Raw genomic sequence first — 8,590 nt, forward strand, 5'->3', positions numbered from 1 at the left:
TAGTGCGTACTCGTGCCAAACGTGGTGGAAATCCAAATGTCGTGACGAAACTATCCAACGAAGCGAATGATCTTCTTGAAGCTGAACCAATCAACAAGCAACGCCTAGATTTTATTGTTGCTTCACTAAACGAGAAGTTAAATTTGGTCTAAACGTTCGACAAGGAAATTATAGAGAATTGTGCTGTGGAAGAAATCGAAGCAGAAATACAGGAATCGGATGAAATTAATTCACGCGTCATGGATCTATTGCGATTGATAAATGAAACGACTACTCCTAAGGATAACAAAGCAGGAATTTCGACAGTCCCAACTACGAATGTCAGCGAAACTACATCCTCTGGTTCAAATGCAAACAAGACTGCGCCCTCTGGTTCTCAACAATCGACTACACCTTCTCGATCAAGTAGAACTTCAACTTTGGCTTTTGAAAATGCTCACATTCAATTACCAGGGAGCTTAACTTTTGGGAATTCAATCTTTTGATGCCCCTTCAACTTCTCACGCTGGAGTTATGCAATCATCGGATAGTCTTGCTCCAGGTAATGGTCCTCAATCATTTACTAACTTCAGCACGAATGCTAATTTAATGTCCAGTCAACCCAAGGCGAAACTGCCCAAACTAGCGTTGCCAAACTTTCGAGGCGAAGTGACGCAGTGGCAAAATTTTGGGGACAGTTTCAACAGTGCAATTCATGTAAACCAGCATTCAAGTTTAATCGACAGTTTCAATCATTTACATTCTTTGTTGGAGGGTCAGGCGGTGAGGGCCAAAAAAGGTCTAACGAGGACTGAAGCAAATTACAATTTGTAAATATTCAAAAGATTAATTTTTCTCAAAAACAAAGTTAATTCAAATTAATTATTTGATTAAGCTTGATTAAGAGTCCATTAAGCATAGTATTTGTCTTATTTATTTGTTTATTTCAATTTAATTTCATGTTTTTATCAGAAGATAGAGAGAAAGTTAGAGCTGAAGACAAGATAAAGAAATCAAAGAAAACAGAGTCCAAAAATAAAAAAAAATCCACAAGAAAGCAAAAAGTAATAAAATCGGTACATGTGTATTAAATTGTACTGGAAAATTGCATTTTAAGACCCCTTTAAACAGGCGATTTTTTTTGGCAAATTAGATGCAATCAATGTAGCGGTCAAGTGGCAATTTCGTAACCAGGTGCAATTTCACTGAGCGCGTGCACCGAAATCGGAGTTGATTTACATGGTATATTTCAAAGGTACGTGACAAGAATTGCACTGTAATGTACAACATAACTGCATCAAAAATCGCCTGTGTAAGTGGGCCTTCAGTCAGTTTGTAAGTGTAAGTGTTCGGTTTGTTGGTAAGTTTATAGTGCTACTGTCAGGCTGACTCCTACGGCTCAAAGAAGTTTGAGGAGAACACTGCCTAAAATATTACCTAATGCGTTGCAAGTCAGTCTCTAGGATGTATTTCTTCCATTATATTTTCATAGATCACCATTTAACTGTTTATTATCTGATTACCGTATTTATTCGTCTACAAGCTGAGCTTGGCTATAAGGCGAGACCCTAAACTTGTGAGACATGATAGTGGGCAAAAGCTTACAGAAAAAAATCGAAAAAATATCGGCTATAAGCCGAGACCAAGGTTTCTAAAGAAAAAGTTACTTAAGCGTTCGTTCAAGAAACCTTTCCTCTCAGGAAACATGTTGAAAATTATTGTTTAGAATAAAATCACACCTTTTAGAAACAATGAAAAGCTTTTTAATTGATTCTAACTGCACTATAACGCAGAAAACTTAAAACGAATGCCACCAGACTGATTTTTATCGTCACAAACTACCAACTGCTTACCGAAGCCAATAATCAATCGCTTGCTGTCATCATGCCGAAAGCACGCCGTTCATCGTACAATATGGCTTTCAAGCTTAAAGTTGTTGCAGAAGCGGAAGCAGTCGAGAACTCCGAGATTGCTCGAGAGTATGGACTTAGTGAGTCCATGGTCCGTCGTTGGCGCAGAGATCAGGCCAAACTCTTCAACGGTGAGCTGAAGATGTCGGCGAAACGTACAACTATGGGTCGCTTTACCCCAAAGTATCCTGGCTAGACCAGCAGATATTGGAGTGGTTCACCGAGCAAAGGGATCAAGGTGAGTAAATGTTTGACGCTGATTTGTTTTGAAATTGTTTCAAAAGGAGCGTTAAATGAAGAATTGATAAAAAACGACAGGCATGTTCACAAGGATGAACGCACGTGAGTGTTTTTCAAAGCGTGAGAATTGACACTTCCCATTGGTCGGATTTGCTAATCGCCATAACAAATTAACAATGCTTGTCAGCTCAAAGTAAACAAACTCTCGAGTCGCTTGAATTTTATTCATTTACATGGTTTTTCATTTATTTTCATAGGTTTTGCTGTGAGCGGATTGATGCTACGCCTGAAGGCAAAAGAATTTTCAACTGATCCCACATTCAAAGCTTCCCTTGGCTGGTATCAGAACTGGAAACGACGACAATCGGTGAGCTTGCGTGCGAAGACAACCCTAGCCCAGCGACTGCCAGAAGACATGGAGGAGAAAATTGTGCAGTTTCACCGCTTCATCATAGCAGCCAGGCAACGAGCTGGGTATCCTTTATCCAGAATCTACAACATGGATGAGACACTGATGCGCTTCGAACTTCCATCAACGCGTTCGCTGGAGTTCACCGGCAGCCGAACGGTTCCCATTAAAAACCTCCGGAGCAGAAAAGTGGAGCGTCACTGTCACACTTGCCGTCGCTGCGGACGGAACAAAACTTCCACCCAAGGTCATCTTCAAAGGCGTCCAGTTTCCGAGAGATCTCGTTGTTCCAGATTCCCTCCGTGTTTCTTTCCACAAGAAAGGGTGGATGGATGAGTCAGGTGTGAAGGAGTGGATTCGCCAGTGTTTGCCGCGAACCCCTCGTAATGAACAGTCGCTGTTAGTGTGGGACTCATTCCGAGCTCACTTGACCGATGAAGTGAAAGAAGACCTCAACCGACGGAAAATTGATGTAGCAGTTATCCCTGGAGGCCTGACCCCTGTTTTACAGCCGTTAGACAAGTGTTTGAACACGCCGTTCAAGGACAATGTCCGAAGAAAGTACTTGGCCTGGATGATCAGCGGCCCATTCGAGTATACTCCGGCTGGAAAGAAGAAGGCACCATCGAGAAATCTTGTACTTCGAAGGGTGCATGAAGCATGGCGAGAGATTCCGGCGGAGATGGTTACTAAGTTCTTCAAGACCTGTGGAATCTCCAACTCTTTGGATGGAACTGAGGACGACGTCGTGTACACTGAAGAGGTGCAGGAAATCGACGACGATGAAGGAGACAACGAGTTCGACACGGAAAGTGAAGGCGAGAGCGATGGCGAGTAAACTGTTGGTCAGTTGAAAGCTCTTTAACAAACGGCTCCTTTAGGAGCCACCACATATATAAAAGTCAATGACCAACTTCAATTTGTTTTCTTCATATATTTCCGTATGCAGTACTATCTCGGCTTATAGACAAATAAATCTATGTTTCCCATGAATTTGCTGTTTCAGAAAAATTTTGTTTGGAAAAACAGTCGGCTATAAGCCGAGGACCCTTCTCTAGTTCAAATTTTCGAGATTTTGGTAAAGTTTTGTGAAAAAATTGCTTGGCTTGTAGACGAATAAATACGGTAGTCTCAGTCATTTTTAAGCCCGATCACAAAACTTTCACTTCCGTAATTGAATTTTGCTAAGAAGCGCGGTACCATCTTTCCGAGCATATTACATTGTTGTAGATCAAGTGTTGTGGTCACTTACATTAGGTTCGAGACTGACCAGTTTCCATCCAAAATCTGTACAGAATTCTCAGTAAGTTAATCACAGGTTAATTTTAAATTGCAGGTGTAAAAAAAGCTCGCCGAGACGCTAAGGTCCATGTTAGCTCTAGTTCTTCTGAAGAGGAATTGTCAGGTACGTTGATAACCGAGTAAATTATGCGCTAACCGAGCAACAGTTGACACGTGAATCCATTTTCCTATCTTCAACCCAGTGCCGGCCTCTCAATATAGCTTCGTTTTCGCCCAATGCCCGTCTTTGATGTCCTGAATTTCAGAGTGGGATGTTCGAGTGCAGAGTCAGCTTATTTTGAAGTGAAATTACATCACCTTTTTCTTGTTTTTAGGTTCCTTATCTCCCTTAACAGTAGATGCCACCTTCAAATTCTATAAGGTTGGCAAGGCCTTGCCTTCCTTGGCGTTCAACACGATAATGCGTTTCTCCAAGGATGTTCATCTTTCGGAATTAAAGAAGCTCCTTATTAATCAGCACATCAAAGGCATTTCTCATTAAGAAGTTTCGCACCTATGACGTGACAATACATGTGAAAAAGAAAGATAAACTACCTTATTCGTACTTATTTTCGCGATTTTTTACAAATAGCGAAATTAAAGACTCGCTAAAATTAGGATACGCGAAAATTAAACACGCGAAATTTAATACACCTCCATAATTGCTTTAATCAATGATTAACTGCGTTAATAGCTATAGCTACATGGTAGTAATTGTCATCAGTCTATTTATCTTCTACTTCAGCACTTTCTTCATCCGAATCACTCATTTCTTCTTCTTGTACATGTAGCCCTTTCAAAACATCCTTCGTGCAGTCATCAAAATGTCCATTTAGGTCAGGCTCTTTATAATTAGCCAACACAAGCTCTTTGTATTTGTCAATTATCAATCTGTTCTTTGCTGTGGCTTCGATTTCAACCACAACTTTAACTGGAATTTCAAGTCCTCCTTGCACAATGATGGTGATCTTCTGTGCGTCGTATTTATGACTTCAGCAAAAGCAACCCCTCCTCTTAAAAGGAAAAAACGTGTAGGCCTAGAGATCTCTCTGGGTAAGTGACCAATGATCGAGTCAGCAAGCCGTCCCGGAAGGCGCTTATAAGTAGCTATAGCATAGCGATCATGGATGTTCTTTCTTTCATGAGAAAGGTTCAAACGTTCCTTAAGGATCGGTTTCCAAACTTCTTTGTAGACGTGAAATCCATGAATACCACACAGAAAAGAATATGTAACAGTAGACTCTATTTCGTTGTTTGCCATAATTGTAACAGAGAACATGTGATTACAATCAAGTGACGTTTTATACCACCTACAGTTTGAACGTGACCTTTGTGACGAGACAATTGTCTCAAAGTTCGACCAATAGGTACAGCTGTACTATAAGCTAAATAGATGCAACGTGGCGAGCTTGTCAGCCATGAATGAGGCTAACAAATATATGGGCCAATCTAAGAGAAGATAAGATATCTCGCCAGATTATACGGCAAGATAGAAGCTAAAATACAGACATGAATGCCCCCAAGGGGTGTCATGTTCCATTAACTGCGTTTTACCGGCCGGTAAAAGCGTCATCAATTTTTACGCAACTGCTTGGCTTTAATAGTCACAGGATGGCATTATTTCGCTACAGCTTCACAATTCAAAATAACAGCCAATCGGATTCAGTTAATTGCGACACTGTGCCTTCAATTCCTGCTTCTTTTCCAAGTCAAGAAAACACATCTCTTGGTACTGTTGAGTATCAAAACGTTGTATCTGTTGTAGGAAAATTAGTACATGATCATAATGGCGAGAAGAGTTCCTCAGCTACAGGAAGAAAGAGAGGGAATTACAACCACTATTCACCCGAAATACGTGCCAAGATTGGAAAGTATGCCAGTGAAAATGGCAATTCGAAAGCGTTAAAACAATTCAAGGCTGAAGTACCAAATTTGAAGGAAAGCACAGTACGAAGTTTTAAGCAAGCATATGAGAGGAAGCTTAAAGAGGTGAGAAAGACAAGAAATGTAGAAGCTCAAGTTCTTGCTATTCCAAGTGATACACGTGGCCGCCCACCTATACTCCTTGAACTAGACGCAAAATTAATTTCACTCCTTAAAAGCATACGAAGTAGAGGAGGAGTAATTAATTTCTCAGTGGTGAAAGCAACTGCATTGGCGCTTGTTAAAAGCAATCCTTCGAGTAGTGTGACGGGGTTTCAGCCCACAACGACCTGGGTTAGGTCTGTTTATCGACAATGTGGCTTCTCACGAAGAGCTGGAACTACCACTCGCCCCCCAGTGCCTCGAGGACTGTTCGAGGAATGCAAGCTCACGTTCCTTAGCGACATAAACAAGGCAATCAATGAACATAAGATTCCTCCTGAATTAGTGCTAAATGCTGACCAAACTCCTTGCTCATATGTCTCGGTAGGCAAAATGACAATGGCTCCGAGAAATTCTTCTTCTGTACCAATAAAAGGCCTCACTGACAAGAGAAGTATTACACTTACTTTTGTTATATCTCTCTCGGGTCACTTTTTGCCAATGCAAATAATATACCAAGGGAAAACCACAGCAAGCCAGCCAAGGAATTTCCAGTTTCCGAAGGGATTTTTGGTCTCGCAGAATCCAAAACACTATTCAAATGAGACGGAAACGCTAAGCCTGATAGATACAGTAATCAAACCTTATTTAGATCTAAAACGGAAGGAGCTAAAACTACAGCCAACTCAGAAAGCGCTGCTCATCTGGGATGTGTTCAAAGGCCAGATAACCGACAAGGTTTTATCAAAGTTAGCATCCCTGGATATCAAGGTTGTTTCAGTCCCTGCCAACATGACGCATTTTTTTCAGCCTCTTAATCTTACTGTAAATGGAGAGGCAAAGCGCTTCATGAAAGAGCAGTTCACTATGTGGTATTCAGCAGAAATACAAAAGCAAATGGAAGCAAGAGGGAATGATGACGAAATCGAAGTTGATCTGAGGTTATCCGTTTTGAAGCCCTTGCATGCCACTTGGCTTGTCAGCCTGTATAACCATTTGACAAGCAGCGACGGGAAACGCCATCTCATGGGGTGTAGCTGGGGTGGCTAGGGGTGAAACATCCCTTCCATCTGAGGACCCATTTCAAGATATAGACAGTGCACCACAGTAATAATATAGACATTGCACAAGGCTGTATCGGAAGACATACTTTTTTGCCTATATGTCAATTTAAAAATTGTATTTCATTGTTATTCATCTATAGTTTTGTTCTGTTTCAAGGGTGTTAAACATTTACAATCATTACAGAACTGTGTGGCATAGGTATTTCAAATCATATTTTTACAATTGACTTTTATTAATACAATATTGCAGTAGCATTTGATTGATTTGCAGTATTTGCTTGATTTGTCTGATTATCAACGCTATTTCTATTACGTAATTGCCAATCATGATTGTAAATCAATCGTTATTTAAGTGATCATTCAATAAAAAAGCGGTTTTCTAAGTCTGTCTTTTGTCAATTTTCGCGAAATTAAATGCCCTAAATTTATCATTTTTTGCAAAATCGCGAAAATTAATGCTCGCGAAATATTCGTGTTCCAAATTCGTGAAATTAAGTGCCCGCGAAAATTAGTACGAATAAGGTATACACTGCCCATACACCGCTCCAGGGGGTGGAAATATCCCAGCTCCTTGGAAAAGGATATTCATTGTTACGTAAGAAATCAACCGTATAATAAAAGTAAGATAAAATACATTAGTCTCATAAATAATTAGAACTGAAGGCAACTGAACTAACTGAGGGCCATGAAGTTATGTTAAAATTTTATAACGTATGAGATAGTCGGCAGAAACTAAATACAGTATTTCTTTCATTTTATTTTAGAATAACTGAGTAGGTAAGTTTTTGGTCGAGAGAGACACAGACCTAATAATCAAGGCAAAGGATGTCACTTAATCTATAGTAGAACCGCAGACTAACCACCATTGGCGTTATAAGTATACTTGTTCTAGTACAGTACTGTTATGTGTTCCTGTGATTGAGGTAGTTTGGATGAAGTAATTATTAATAATTAAATGCCGTGTGAATTTGTTATACAGTTGACGTCAAAGTCTGCCTTTCAGATGACAAACAGAAAAAAATCAGCAGCCCAAACCACGTATAGCTAAAAAAGCGAGGACACAGAGCAAAAACCAGCTGGAGAAAGCGCTAAGAGACGCAAACAAGTCCTCTAAAACAAACGCTCCAGCGACAAGGAATAGGCTACAGGAGGCCACTTTTCAGGACATAAAGAAACGTAAGTGAACATAGTTAGTGTAGTGTTTATTCCATCCTCTAATCCCACAGAAAAAAACGTATCCATGCATCAATTCTACAGAAGAATATATAAGTGTATTTGAAGCTATCTGTCGCACTCATAGACTAAACTAAAGCATTGTTTTAACGTGCAATATTGTTTGTTCAATAGGTGTTGAGGGGAAGTTTTCCAGTTGCATCCTGCAAAATGAGATGCGAATAATCTGTGGCAAGTGCAAAACAGTCGTAGACCTAAATCGTATCTACTACGACGATTACTTTGAGAAAAGTAAGTTTAGTCAACGTCAGTTCCCTTGATTCATTTCACAATTTCCGTTACTGCAAAAAGATCTACATAGTAGCCCATATATTAGAAATTTTTGTTATTTCCATAGGATGCAATAACCAGGAGCTCTTCATTTATCTTAGCTTTGAGATAGTCATCCTTATTTCTTTCAAATTTAGGGTCACACCTGTTATAGTTGATGCGCACTTGTTAATCCACCA

The sequence above is a fragment of the Pavona decussata genome, unplaced genomic scaffold, assembly GCF_977016875.1.
Source record: "Pavona decussata unplaced genomic scaffold, jaPavDecu1.1 SCAFFOLD_280, whole genome shotgun sequence".
NCBI classification, from domain to species: Eukaryota; Metazoa; Cnidaria; class Anthozoa; order Scleractinia; family Agariciidae; genus Pavona; species Pavona decussata.